Source organism: Benincasa hispida, chromosome 10, assembly GCF_027475165.1.
Source record: "Benincasa hispida cultivar pf3 chromosome 10, pf3_genome.v1.1, whole genome shotgun sequence".
Lineage (NCBI taxonomy): Eukaryota > Viridiplantae > Streptophyta > Magnoliopsida > Cucurbitales > Cucurbitaceae > Benincasa > Benincasa hispida.
The window spans coordinates 36,899,247-36,912,157 of record NC_143487.1 but is presented as its reverse complement, the minus strand read 5'-3'; positions in this window follow the sequence as shown (position 1 = coordinate 36,912,157).

Genomic DNA, 12,911 nt, shown 5'->3' with positions numbered 1-12,911 from the left:
CTCTCCACTATCCCTAAAAATGGGTAGGAGTGAATTTCTTCTTGCACCCTATGTCCCCAGCTATCTACCCGGGCTTACCCCTAAAATAGAGATTTATTGAGCCGGTGCTGTTGAGCCAACCCTCACCTATGCAAATTTAAGGATAATCCCGAATAAATAGGAGTTCATAGTTAGCTCAGGATTAAGGTCAAGTTACCTAGGTCATCGCTTTGAAATAGTCAGTCTTAAACAGTAAACAACGTTATAAAGTAAGAGTGACTGATTTCGTGGTCCGATCTTGTACAAACCCATTTTCACAGGATGCCCCTACTTCTCATATCATAACATGTACGAATTAGGATCACTTTGTTTGTAGCACTTTACAACTCTTTGTAACAACTATAGAGTAGAACGCATCCGATAGTGTTACCAGAATAAGGCACCCAACCTTATTAATATACTATAGATCATTTTGACTATTTACTCGAACCTTATCCATTTTTATGTCTCCACATAAAGTTCAAGTACTCATGTAATAGTCATGGGTCTTTTAGGTTTATTGGATTTCTAGTAAGCAATACATATATTTAATAACAACTTATTGAATTTTTAGAACAAGTTTTGCTATTTACAAACCATGAGTTTTAGGACATAAAACCCAACAGTTTATATATTTAGTGATAGATAATGTTGCAACCTGATAGATTCAGATACATGTCATAATTTATATACACAGTGATAGACATAGATAGTTGTCTATCTGTGTCTAGATACTCATTTTTTTTGCTAAAGTTCACCTACATGATATCAGTTGATAAAGTCAAATAAGCACTATCTGTGCCTATCACTAATAATTTGTTTGCTTCCTCCAGTTTTTATGGCTATCACTGATATATAACAAATTAAGAATAAGGTACTATTAAAAACATTCACAACTCAAGAACAAAATAAATCAGAAAATATCATTCATAAACTCTAATGTCAATCCACCTGTCTATACATGTATTACAATGAAAATAATAATGATTAAATAGTTTGATTAATTGGTTGAAGTTTATAAGTCCTACTATTTTGACCCTTACGATTACAATGAGTACATTTGGATGAACTTTTAAATTCACCTATAGATAGAATTTGTTTTTTCTAGGTCTTCGAGCTTGACGTTTAACAATAAGAGGTAATCTTTCTATGACATCATCTTCAGCTCTCAATCCAAATGAACTCCAACAGGTCTAACATAACCATTGTATGCTGCTGACAATGTTCTTCTATAATAAAAGTCTGCTCATAAGAATATGTATCTAAATTAGGCATTCAGAGAATAGCAAGTGCGTGTGCACATGGAATTTCGTCAAAATCTCATACTCGATAACAACAAGAACCAAATCTAGCTTCACTATGAATTGTTTATCTCCATCCATTATCTTGTATTCAGTGTTGCTAATGGGAACAATCTAATAGATAAATATGAGAAAGGTAATTAGTATCAACAAGTATTCAAGAAAAAACGTAATCACTGTCTATCTAAGATAGACACTTTACACATATTATCTATCTGAGTCTACCTATTGATAACTTCAAATTGAGATAGATAAAGATAAAGTACAATTAGTGTTTATCTGAATAGGCAGTGATAGAGGACTATCAGTGCCTATATGAGATAGATACTGATAGATAGACAATAAGAAAAAGATAGAATTCTTACCAAAAAACTTGTTGACTTTATGTGTTCTTGTTGTACTATGTTCTTAGCCCAAGAAGTGAAAAGAGTTTTCATTGCAAAAGTAGCTTTACTTCGATCATAAAACCACTTTTGCAACATATCTCTAATTGATGAACTAAGCAAGCTAGCTGCAGGTAATTATCTAGCATCCATAAAAACTAAGTTCATATTTTTTGCAACATTCAATGTCATCATTCTATTGAAGGGAATCAAATTACAGTAGAAGCATGTGATCGCCGTGCAATTTGAAAATCAATTTTATAAAACATAAAAATAGTGAACTAATTCACACAAAAATAGAATAAACATTAAATAAACTTAAGCATGTTCCAAATTAAGAAGAAGATAAGAAAGGAAAGAAGAAAACTCACCCTTGACGATTCCCCTTTCTTCATGGTTTTCTCTCCTTTGCACAGGAACAAATTCGAAACTCTCAACAAACAAAGATACCATTGCAAGAGCTTCCCCGTTATGCTCTAGGATTCCAAAGGGCTAGATGTGTGGGCTCTAACAAATTGGAAGAGGGAATGAAGTTAAAGAGAATGTTCTTGAGAGAGTAGAGTAGAGAGAATATGATAGTGGAGGCTAGGGCAATTTTTCACAAAAGTTCCTTACCCTAAAAGAGTTATAATGGTATATTTATAGGGAAAGGGTAATCCTCTCTTCAAGTCTTCCTACTTTTCATGATTTGTTAAATGATTAATTAATTATTAATTAATCAACAAACATAAAAATTAAATAACTGTATATTAAATCATATTTAATATACAATTAATTAGTTAACATAAATATCACATATTTATACGAGCCTCCATTCTCAATCATTTATTAATTAGTTAATTAACGATTAATAAAGCGATTAACATATGGATGAAATAACTATATAATAAATCATATTTAATATAGGGTTAATTAATTAACATATAAATATCACATATTTATATGCATACATCTCTTTATGAATCTAATTCATATAAACCTAATATTTGAATCTCATTCAAATACATCTCTCTAATATTGTAATTGTATATGAATCTAATTCATATGAATTTAATATTCAAATCTCATTCAAATATATCTCTCTAATACTGTAATTCTATTTGAATCTCATTGAAATATATCTCTCTTATATAGTTTGGATTATAGATCATACCTATAATTAACCATATTCTATAATGTATCAGAATATACTAAATATTGATCGTATTAATAGAAAACTCCTTTAAGTGATTTGAACAATTCAAATCATTCCTCATTACTATCCTTAGCGAGCTAACAGAAGACCTTATGGACCTGTAGATTAGAAGCTCCAATGGTATGAGATTAGTTAATTAAACTCTTTAATTAAATTAATCAATATTCATTAACTATCAGTCATTCCACTAAGGATCAATAGTTGCACTCTTCACACTATAGATATATTTATGTGTCCATAGATATAACCAATCAATAGTGAGTTGACTCTTCACAAATTGCTCATAACTACAGCTGGGTCAAATTACAGTTTTACCCCTATAATTATATTTAACTGCTTATTTACCACCGATTACTCTAATGAACAAATAGCTTATAGTCCAACTATAAGCTGACACCTCTCGGGTCAGTGAGGTTGAGACCTCATTGTTCAAGATCCAAAATTAGCTGCTAAGGGAGCAATTTACCACCTTCACTAAGGTCGGAAAGGAGTAAATTCCTTCTTGTGTAGCTGCGTTTCCAGCTCCCCAATCAGACGAATTCCCAAAATGGTAGGCATATTGAGTCGGTGAAACTAGCCACTCTCACCAATGAAAATCAAAGGACCGCCCTCATAGGCAAGAGTTCACAACTCACTCAAGATTCAGGTTAAGTTACCTATGATCATCCTAGTAAAATGTATGTCTCTTCTAACAATGGTGTTATGGAGAGAGACTATTCATTTCGTGGTTCGGTTTTATACAAACTCTTTGTATAAGATACCTTCACTCACATGTCTCGACATGAATTATCAATATCAGATCATTTGTAGTATTTTACAACATTTGTAACAACTACAAAGCAGACTGTATCAGTAGTGTCATTAGGATAAGGTGCTTAGTCTTACCCATCTACTATAGACTGTTTAGATTATTACTTAAACATTATCCACTTGTATGTCTCCACATACATGTTTAAGTTACATCATATAACCTTGGTTGTTAGTTTAATGGATTGAACTAATGCAGTTTAAATGTTAATAAAATATCTCTTATTTTGTTAAATATTTATAATTTGTTTTTACAAACTATAAGATATATTAGTTTTAGTACACGAAAACCAACAATCTCCTACTTGTTCTAATGCGAGTGGGATGTATAGCATCAAATACAATATATTAAACTAGGGCATACAATACACTAAATAAATCTCGCACTTGCCCTGGATTAGATGACTCATATCCTGTAGATTTAGACTTTCCAAGTGGCCCTAAAAAACCTTAGCTCTGAGAGCCTTTGTAAATGGATGGACAACATTTTGCTCTATCTCCTTGTTGCACAATCTCTCTAATGAGATGATATTTTCGCTCAATATGTTGGCCTTTTTTATGACTCCTACATTTCTTAGAATTTTTCACAACACCACTATTATCACAATAAAAGAGTGATGGACAAAGGCATATTTGGAACGACTTCCAAATTAGTAAGGTACTTCTTTATCCAAACAACTTCTTTAGTAGCTTCACAAGTAGCTACATATTCTGCCTCCATAGTGGAATCCGCTATACATCCTTGCTTAATGCTACGCCATACTATAACCTCTCCATTCAGAGTGCACACCGATCCTGATGTGGATTTCCTGGAATTCTAATTAGTCTGAAAATCAGAGTTAGTGTATCCTATAAGAATCAAATCCTTAGCTCCATACACAAGCATATAGTCCCTTATTATTCATAGATACTTGAGTATTGTTTTGTCTATTGTCTAATGACTAATCCTAGATTGGATTGATATCTATTGACAATCCCTACTGCATAGCAAATGTTTGATCTGATACATAACATTGCGTATATAAGACTGCCAACAACGAATGCATTGGGAACTCTTCTCATTTCCTTAACCTCTTGAGGAGTCTTAGGTCATTAGATGAAACAATTCCATGCCGGAAAGGTAATAAACCCTTTTTGGAATTGTGCATCAAATATTTGACAAGCAACTTATCAATATACGATGCCTGAGACAAGACCATCGTTTTGTTTTTATGATCCTTGGTGATTTAGATCCCTAGAACAAAATACACCTCACCCAAATCTTTCATTTGGAACTGGGTGACTAGTCATTTCTTTAAATTTTTTCGAAATCCTACATCATTTCCAATGAGTAGGATATCATCCATAAACAACACAAGGAAAGCTACTGAGCTGTTGATGATTTTCTTGTAAGCACAAAGATAATAAACATTCTGACAAAGCCATAAGATTTGGTCGCAGTATCAAATCTTATATTCCAACCGTGATGCTTGTTTCAGTTCATAAATGGATCGATCAAGCTTGCAAACCTTTTACTCTTGACCTTGTTCAATAAATCCTTCTGGTTGATTCATGTAGAGCATCTCTTCAAGATTACCATTTAAAAGGCATTCTTGACATCTATTTGTCATATTTCATAGTCATAATATATGGCTATGGACAAGAGAATTCGAATAGACTTTAATATCACAGCAGGTGAGAAATTTTCTTCATAGTTTACTCCCTTAACCTGGGTATAACCCTTTGCCACTAGTCTAGCTTTAAAGGTCTCTATCTTTCCATCTACACCCATTTTTTGCTTGTAGATCCACTTTCAACCTATAGGTTTTACCCCATCAGGTTGATTTACGAGCTCTCAAATAGAATTGAAGTACATTTACTCCATTTCTTGTTTCATTTCTTTAATCCATTCATCCTTGTCAATATCTTTCATTGCTTGTTTGTAAGATAATGGATCCTCAACCCCATCATCGAATATCATCAGATATGATATCAGATAATGGATCCTCAACCCCATCATCAGAAATTTTCTGTTAAACCCATTTAGCGAATAAGTGGGTTCACAATCATTCCACTACGTCGAGGCAATCTCAACTCTTGAGATAGTTTAGCATGACTAGATGAACCGACATCAACAACCCGTGTTGATGTATTAACCTCTTCAACAACCCTTGTTAAAGTCTCAGTAGTATCACAAGAAATCTCATTTAAAACTATTTTGCTTCGTGGTTTATGGTCCCTCATGTGGTCTTCTTCCAAGAAGATAGCATTTGTCGATACAAATACTTTATTTTTATTTGGATCAAAGAAGTATCCACCTCTTGTTTCCTTGGGGTAGTCTAAAAATAGGCATACTCTCGAACGAGGTTCCAAGTTTTTGGGATTTTTCATGAGCACATGTTTTGGACATCTCAAAATCATAAAGTGGTGTAAACTACCTTTATGACCTCTCCATAACTTAAAAGGTGTTTCAGAAACACTCTTTGAGGGAACATTGTTGAATATATAAACAACAATCTCCACTGCATATCCCCAGAATGATTCAAGAAGTTGAGCATAACTCATCATAGACGAACCATGTCTAACAGGGTTATATTTATCCTTTCTGATACACCATTCTACTAACTTGTGCTAGAGGCTGAGAGTTGGGACATAATTCTATGTTCTAGCAAATAGTTTCAAAATCTTAAATACATATACTCTCAAGTACGATTAGATCGTAGTGTTTTTATCTTTTTACCTAACATGTTTTCAACCTCAGTTTTATAGTCCTTGAACTATTCAAGTGCTTCAATCTTGTGTTGCATTAAGTAAATATGTATCATCAATAATCTTCTATGAAATAGATTAAATATTTGTTGGGTTTTATGTCTTAAAACTCGTAGATAGTAAATATTATTAATTGACCGTCATAAATAAATAGTTATGGATGTTAATTCATTAAATGTTATTGCTTGTATTGTTATCTATTTTGTCTTAATAACCCTAGATCCAATAAACTAACATCCAAAGTTTTCTTATAAGTCCTGAACTATATGTGAAGAGATACATGGATCAATATTTAAGATATAACCTAAAAGGTCTATAGTATAGGGATAAGACTAGGTATCTTATTCTGGTAACACTATGGATACGACCCACTTTGTATTTGATACAAACGTAATGATCCAACGCATTCGTATAGATGACACACAAGTGGGGGTAACCTATGCAATGAGTTTTCATAAGACTGGACTGCAAAATTGTCACCACTAGATGTTACACCATTGACTAGTTAGGTTTCTATTTCATTAGGATGATCTAGGCGACTTAGTCTTAATCCTGAGTATATTATGAACTCTTGTTCACGAGGGATAATCCTTTTTTTTTATGGGGGAAGGTAGCCAGATCACAAGTCCAATATGCCTACCATTTTGGGGACAAGACCGAGGAGGGAGCTAGGAACATAATAAGACAAGATGGAATTCACTCCTTCCCACCTTAAGGGTAAGTACACGAGTGTTTCCTTAAATGGTGTCTTTGGGACTTGAACAAAGGGCATACCCTCTCATTGGCCTAAGAAGGGTTTCTGTTTATTAGTTGGACTATAAACAAATTGTTCATTAAAGGAGCACCGGTACTTCAAGAGTCAGAGGTAACCCAAGGGTAAAATGGTAATTTGACCCAATTAGAGTTACGAAAATTCGTGAAGGACTAACTTGCTGGTGTTGGTCCATATTCGTGAACAAAGAAATATATCTGTAGTGAGAAAAGTGCAACTGTAGGTCTTTAGTGAAGTGTACCTATAGTTAATGAATATTGATTAATTTGGTTAATGAGTTTAGCCAGTTAATCTCCGTTGGAGCTTCTGATCTACATGTCCACTAAGTCCCCTCATAGCTCATTAGAGGATATTTAAGAAGGATAATTTGAATTTTTCGAATTAATTTGAGGAAACTATATATTAATGTGATTAATATAATTAATTATGGATACGATCTATAATTAAATTGGAAAGTAATATTTGAATAAGATTCAAATTAATTAATTCAAGTGAATCACAAAGAAATAATTAATAGAGAGGTTTTGCATATATACATGGGATATATATGATAATTAAATATGTACATTAAATTGGGTTTAATGTATAAATAGTTATTTAATTATTGTGTAAATTAAAATTAAAGAAGTGATATTTAATTGGGTTAATTAATAAATAAGTATTATTTAATTAAATTGGCTAATTAATTAAACAAGTGTTATTTAATTAATTATAGAAAAGAAAATTATTGGGAAAAGGGCAAGACCTCCCTATGACCCTTTTGGGAATAAACCATACACACAACATAATACACAATACAATAGTATTATTGTGCAAAAAATTTTCCCTAAGCCATAAAGAAAATCCTCTCTATTCTCCAAAACCCTTTCTCCTCTCCCTCTCCCAATAGTTGGATACCACCTATCCCTTTATTGGAATCCCAGAGAATAACAAGGTTACTCTCGTGGTAGTGTTCGAGATTGTGAAAGAAATTGTTTGTGATCAAGATCATTGAAGATTCGTTCATTGGAACTAGGAAAGGATTGTTCGTGGTACTTGGGAATCTACAAAGTTAAGAATCGTTCTAATCTTTTCCCTAAAGCGTGCTAATTTATATGTTTATATTATGTTTTAATTCAATAATTATGTTTATGTAAAAATCGGATTATGGGATGCAAGGCATTTTAATAGAACGCTTCTGCTGCGGGATTCGATCCTTTCGATTGGTATTAGAGAAAATTTCTTTCATCTTCGTTCTTTGTATTTTTTTGAAACAAAATCATTTATAGGTGGGTTTTCATATTCTGCATTATGAACGTTTGAATGATGGTTTGCAAAATTTGATGTTTTCGATTTTGGCACTAGATTACTTTTTAATTTGATTAAATTTTAAGGGTCTGTTGTATTTTTTTGCCAATTTAATTCTTCCTTCGAGACTATAAGTCCATATCGATCGATAGAGCAATGGTTGTTGAAGAGATTGCGAAGAAACGGTAGTGTTTGGGCAAGTTCAGAGCAGAAATCGTGCAGAACGAGAGTGTTTTGCCGATCACCATCGCGACGCTGCTATCGTAGTGTTGCAGCGTTGAGAGGTAGAAGCGTTGAGTTGCAGCCGTAACTGCAATGCTACCCTCAATGTTGCAATGCTTCGAGTTTGGAAGGAGCGATGCAATGCGTGCGAGAAGTCTGAAGCGGTTGTTTTAACCTAATTTCCTTTTACAATTAAGTAATTATTAATTAATTAATTAAATTAATATAATAGTTATATTAATCTAATCAATAAATATGTTATTAGGATGCCAAAAGTCGGTCAGATTTTTGTTGTTTAATTTAATTATGCATTAGATGTATACTTTAAATTTTTTTTTTTTTTTTTTGAATTTTTATTACCTATTATATATCATATTGATTCAAAAATACCCACCTTAGGATAAACACGTACATGCATCATAATTAAATATAAAGGGTTATATCTTATAGATGCATGATTGAATTAGCATGCTCATGCATCATAATATAAGTGTTATATAAGTGATGTATGATTAATCTAAACATGTCCATGTATCATACTATATATTAAATTTGTTCTAATAAATAGTGAACGATTATGTGAATGCTTGAAGAGTTTATAGAATTAATAATTCATTAATTTATAAAGAGTTATAGTATTAATGAAATATAATAAAATCTATAATCTAGATTGCATGCAAACATAGGTCCAAATTATTTTAAATTCTTCAAAATTGACTTATGTTATTTCTAATGAAATTAAGAATAGGTTACTTTTTTTTAATTTATTTTAATAGAATTAAAATGAATTTCAGTAAATGATTAAATTTATAAAAATATTTACCCATAAGAGACATTTGACTAAAGAAGGTTCTGTCTAGGAGGGGGTATTTAAGTTGACGAAAACAGAATACCTCCACTTGGGAACCTACCTATAAGGTAAATTGGGAAAATATTTTATAAGCATGCAATAAATGATTGATTTTATTAAAAGTGTTTAATAAATGAAATCAAGTATTGTAAAATTATTCAATATAAATTTTAAATTGAGCAAATGGAAAGGACTTAGATAAATTTATTAGCCGGATTTTAACTAAGTATAATAAAATCCTAATAAAATATTAGAATACTTTATCGAGAGGAAGTTGGTATATATAATATATCAAATTTCAGCTCTCATGTCCCCAAGAGCTTACATTGTGAGATCCATACTCGGCTTTGTGTCGCCTAAGGCATGACCTCCCGTCAGAAAGTGTTTGCATTGGTCAATAACAAGGTGCATGGAGAAAGTGTTCATAGTAAGTGGGAGAGGGATGTGTGTCAATGTATACCACGGTCTTCTCCATTAGGTTGCACCGTGAGATTCCTATGATCCGCCTGCATGTCGTTCTAGAGCGGCCATCCCTTCGGAGGGCCAGATCATAGGGGTTAGAACAATGCAAACTCCAACAATAAATATGGTTTCTTAGGTTAATCTTCAAGAGTTGTCTTTCCCTTCGATTGCCTGTTGAAGCATACCTCTGGGAACTAGAAATGGGAGGTTCACACTTATGGGATAAATTAAGTGAGTTAATGAATCCTTGATCGAAACAACGGTAGTTAAAAACTATAGGAATATGAGTTATTTTGTTATTAGTGATTGGTTGAGAATGTCTCAATTCACGGGAGGAGTAGCTGATCACCCTTTAGCGGCTATTGCTCTATACAAACCTATGAAGTATCGTTGCAAAAACTAAAATCAGTAGTTTAATTGGGGTTATATGATTACATGAGTTTTTGCTAAATTGATTGGATAATTAAGTAATGGGTTATGACAAAGATAACTAATAAGGTCGATTGATTGTTATATGTTTCAGCATGTCTTCCACAATCATATCTTTGATGAAAAATGAGAAATTAATCAGTGAAAACTATGTGACATGGAAATCTAACTTGAATATGATTTTTGTTGTTGATGATCTACAGTTTGTCTTGACAGAGAAATGCCCTCCATTCCTCGCTCAAAATTCATCTCAAGCGTTGAAGGATGCTTATGACCATTAGACGAAGGCCAATAACAAGGCCCGAGTCTACATATTGGCAAGTATATCTGATGTTTTCACCAAGAAGCATGAGGCCATGATGACTGCACGTCAGACTATGAAGTCGCTTCAAAAGATGTTTGGACAACCGTCCGCTCAGATCTGGCACGTGGCCCTCAAGTATATTTACAATGTGCACATGAAAGAGAGCCAATCAGTGAGAGAACATGTTCTCGACTTAATGGTCCATTTTAATATCGTCAAAATGAATGATATGGCCACAGACGAGCAGAATCAGGTGTCCTTTATTTTGGAATCTCTTCCGAAGAGTTTTCTTTAATTCCACAATAATGCGGTATTGAACAAAATATAGTATAATCTGACTACCTTTCTAAACGAGTTACAAACTTTTTAATCCCTTATGAAAGGTAAGGGAAAAGTAAAAGGAGGGTAAATGTTGCCCATTCCAAAAAGTTCTATAAGGGTTTATCCTTTATAATTAAGTATATTCTTTCAAGCTCTGGTTCTAAGAAGATCCAAAAAAAGAAAGGAAGGAAGGGGAAAGTTCCCACGATTGGAAAAGGGAAAGGCAAGGCTAAGGTTGAAAGGGGTAAATGCTTCCACTGTAATGTGAATGGTCACTGGAAACACATTTGCCTCAAGTACCTTGTTGAGAAGAAGAAAGAGAAGAAAGGTAAATATGATCTACTAGTCCTAGAAACTTGTTTAGTGGAAAATGACCATGATGTCTGGATACTTGATTCAGAAGCTACTAATCACGTCTGTTCTTCTTTACAGAGAATTAGTTCCTTCCAGGCACTAGAAGAGGGTAAAATCATGCTCAAGGTTGGAACGAGAAACACGATTTTAGCTCGTGTAGTGGGAGATGCTAAGTTGTCTTTTGGAAATAGATTTTTGTTTTTAGAAAACTTATACATTGTTCCTAAGATGAAGACGAACCTTATTTCTATTTCTTGTTTAATTGAACAATCACTCTCTATTTCTTTCAATTCAAATTAAGCATTCATTATAAAAAAATGGTGTGATTATTTTTTCGGGTAAGCTAGAAGACAACTTATATGTGTTAAGACCAACTGAATCAAAAGAACGTTTAAATGAACTTCTATGCAAGTTAGAAGATAATTCATTACCTCTATGTGTATCCTGTCTCGAAGGAAAAATGACTAAATGATCTTTTAGTGGAAAAGGTTATAGAGCTAAAGAGCCCTTAGCGCTCATACATTCGGATCTTTGTGGTTCAATGAATGTGAAGGCTAGAGGAGGGTACAAATACTTCATCTCTTTTATAGATGATTCTTTGAGGTATGGTTACTTATACCTAATGAAACATAAGTCTGGAGCCTTTGAAAAGTTCAAAGAGTATAATGCTAGAGTTGAAAACCTATTAGGTAAAAAAATTAAAACACTTTGATCTAATCAAGGTGGATAGTACATGAATTTAAAATTTCAGAACTATTTGATAAAACATGAAATTCAATTCCAACTCTCAGCACTTGATACACCTTGATATTGACCCATGCAAACACCATTTGAAAGAGGAAGCTCCCAGGGCACCTCAAGGCCAAGCATGAGTTTCACAGTGTGAACATTAAGGGAGAAACGTAAGTGAAAAAATTGACGTATCATATACATCTATTTCCTCCCACTGAGTATTTTAAAACTTAAGGTTTCTTACTCAGTTAAATCTGGCTAATTAGTTTATCTAAGTCCTTGTTAAATTGCTTATATAACGTTTATATTGATTATGTTAACAATATGTGATTTTATTTATTAAACTCTTTAATAAACCAAACCATTTATTGCATACTTAAAATACTTGCTAATTCATCATCTAGATCGGTTCCCAGGTAAGGGTGTTCCATTTCTATCAGCTTAAATGCCCCAGCCTAGATAGAACATTCCTCGAACAAAGGTCCCTTAGAGAAAATTATTTTATAAATTTAATCTTTTATGAAATTCATTTTAATCATATTAAAACAAATCAAAAGATTAACCTATTTCTAATCACAATAGAAATGCTTTTAACATAAGTCTAGATGAATTAATTTTAAACCATTTAAAATTAATTTGGACCATGTTTGCATGAAACTCTTTATATAGACTTTAATCTATTTCATTAAACTTATAACCAATATCAAATAATTAAATTATTAAAAA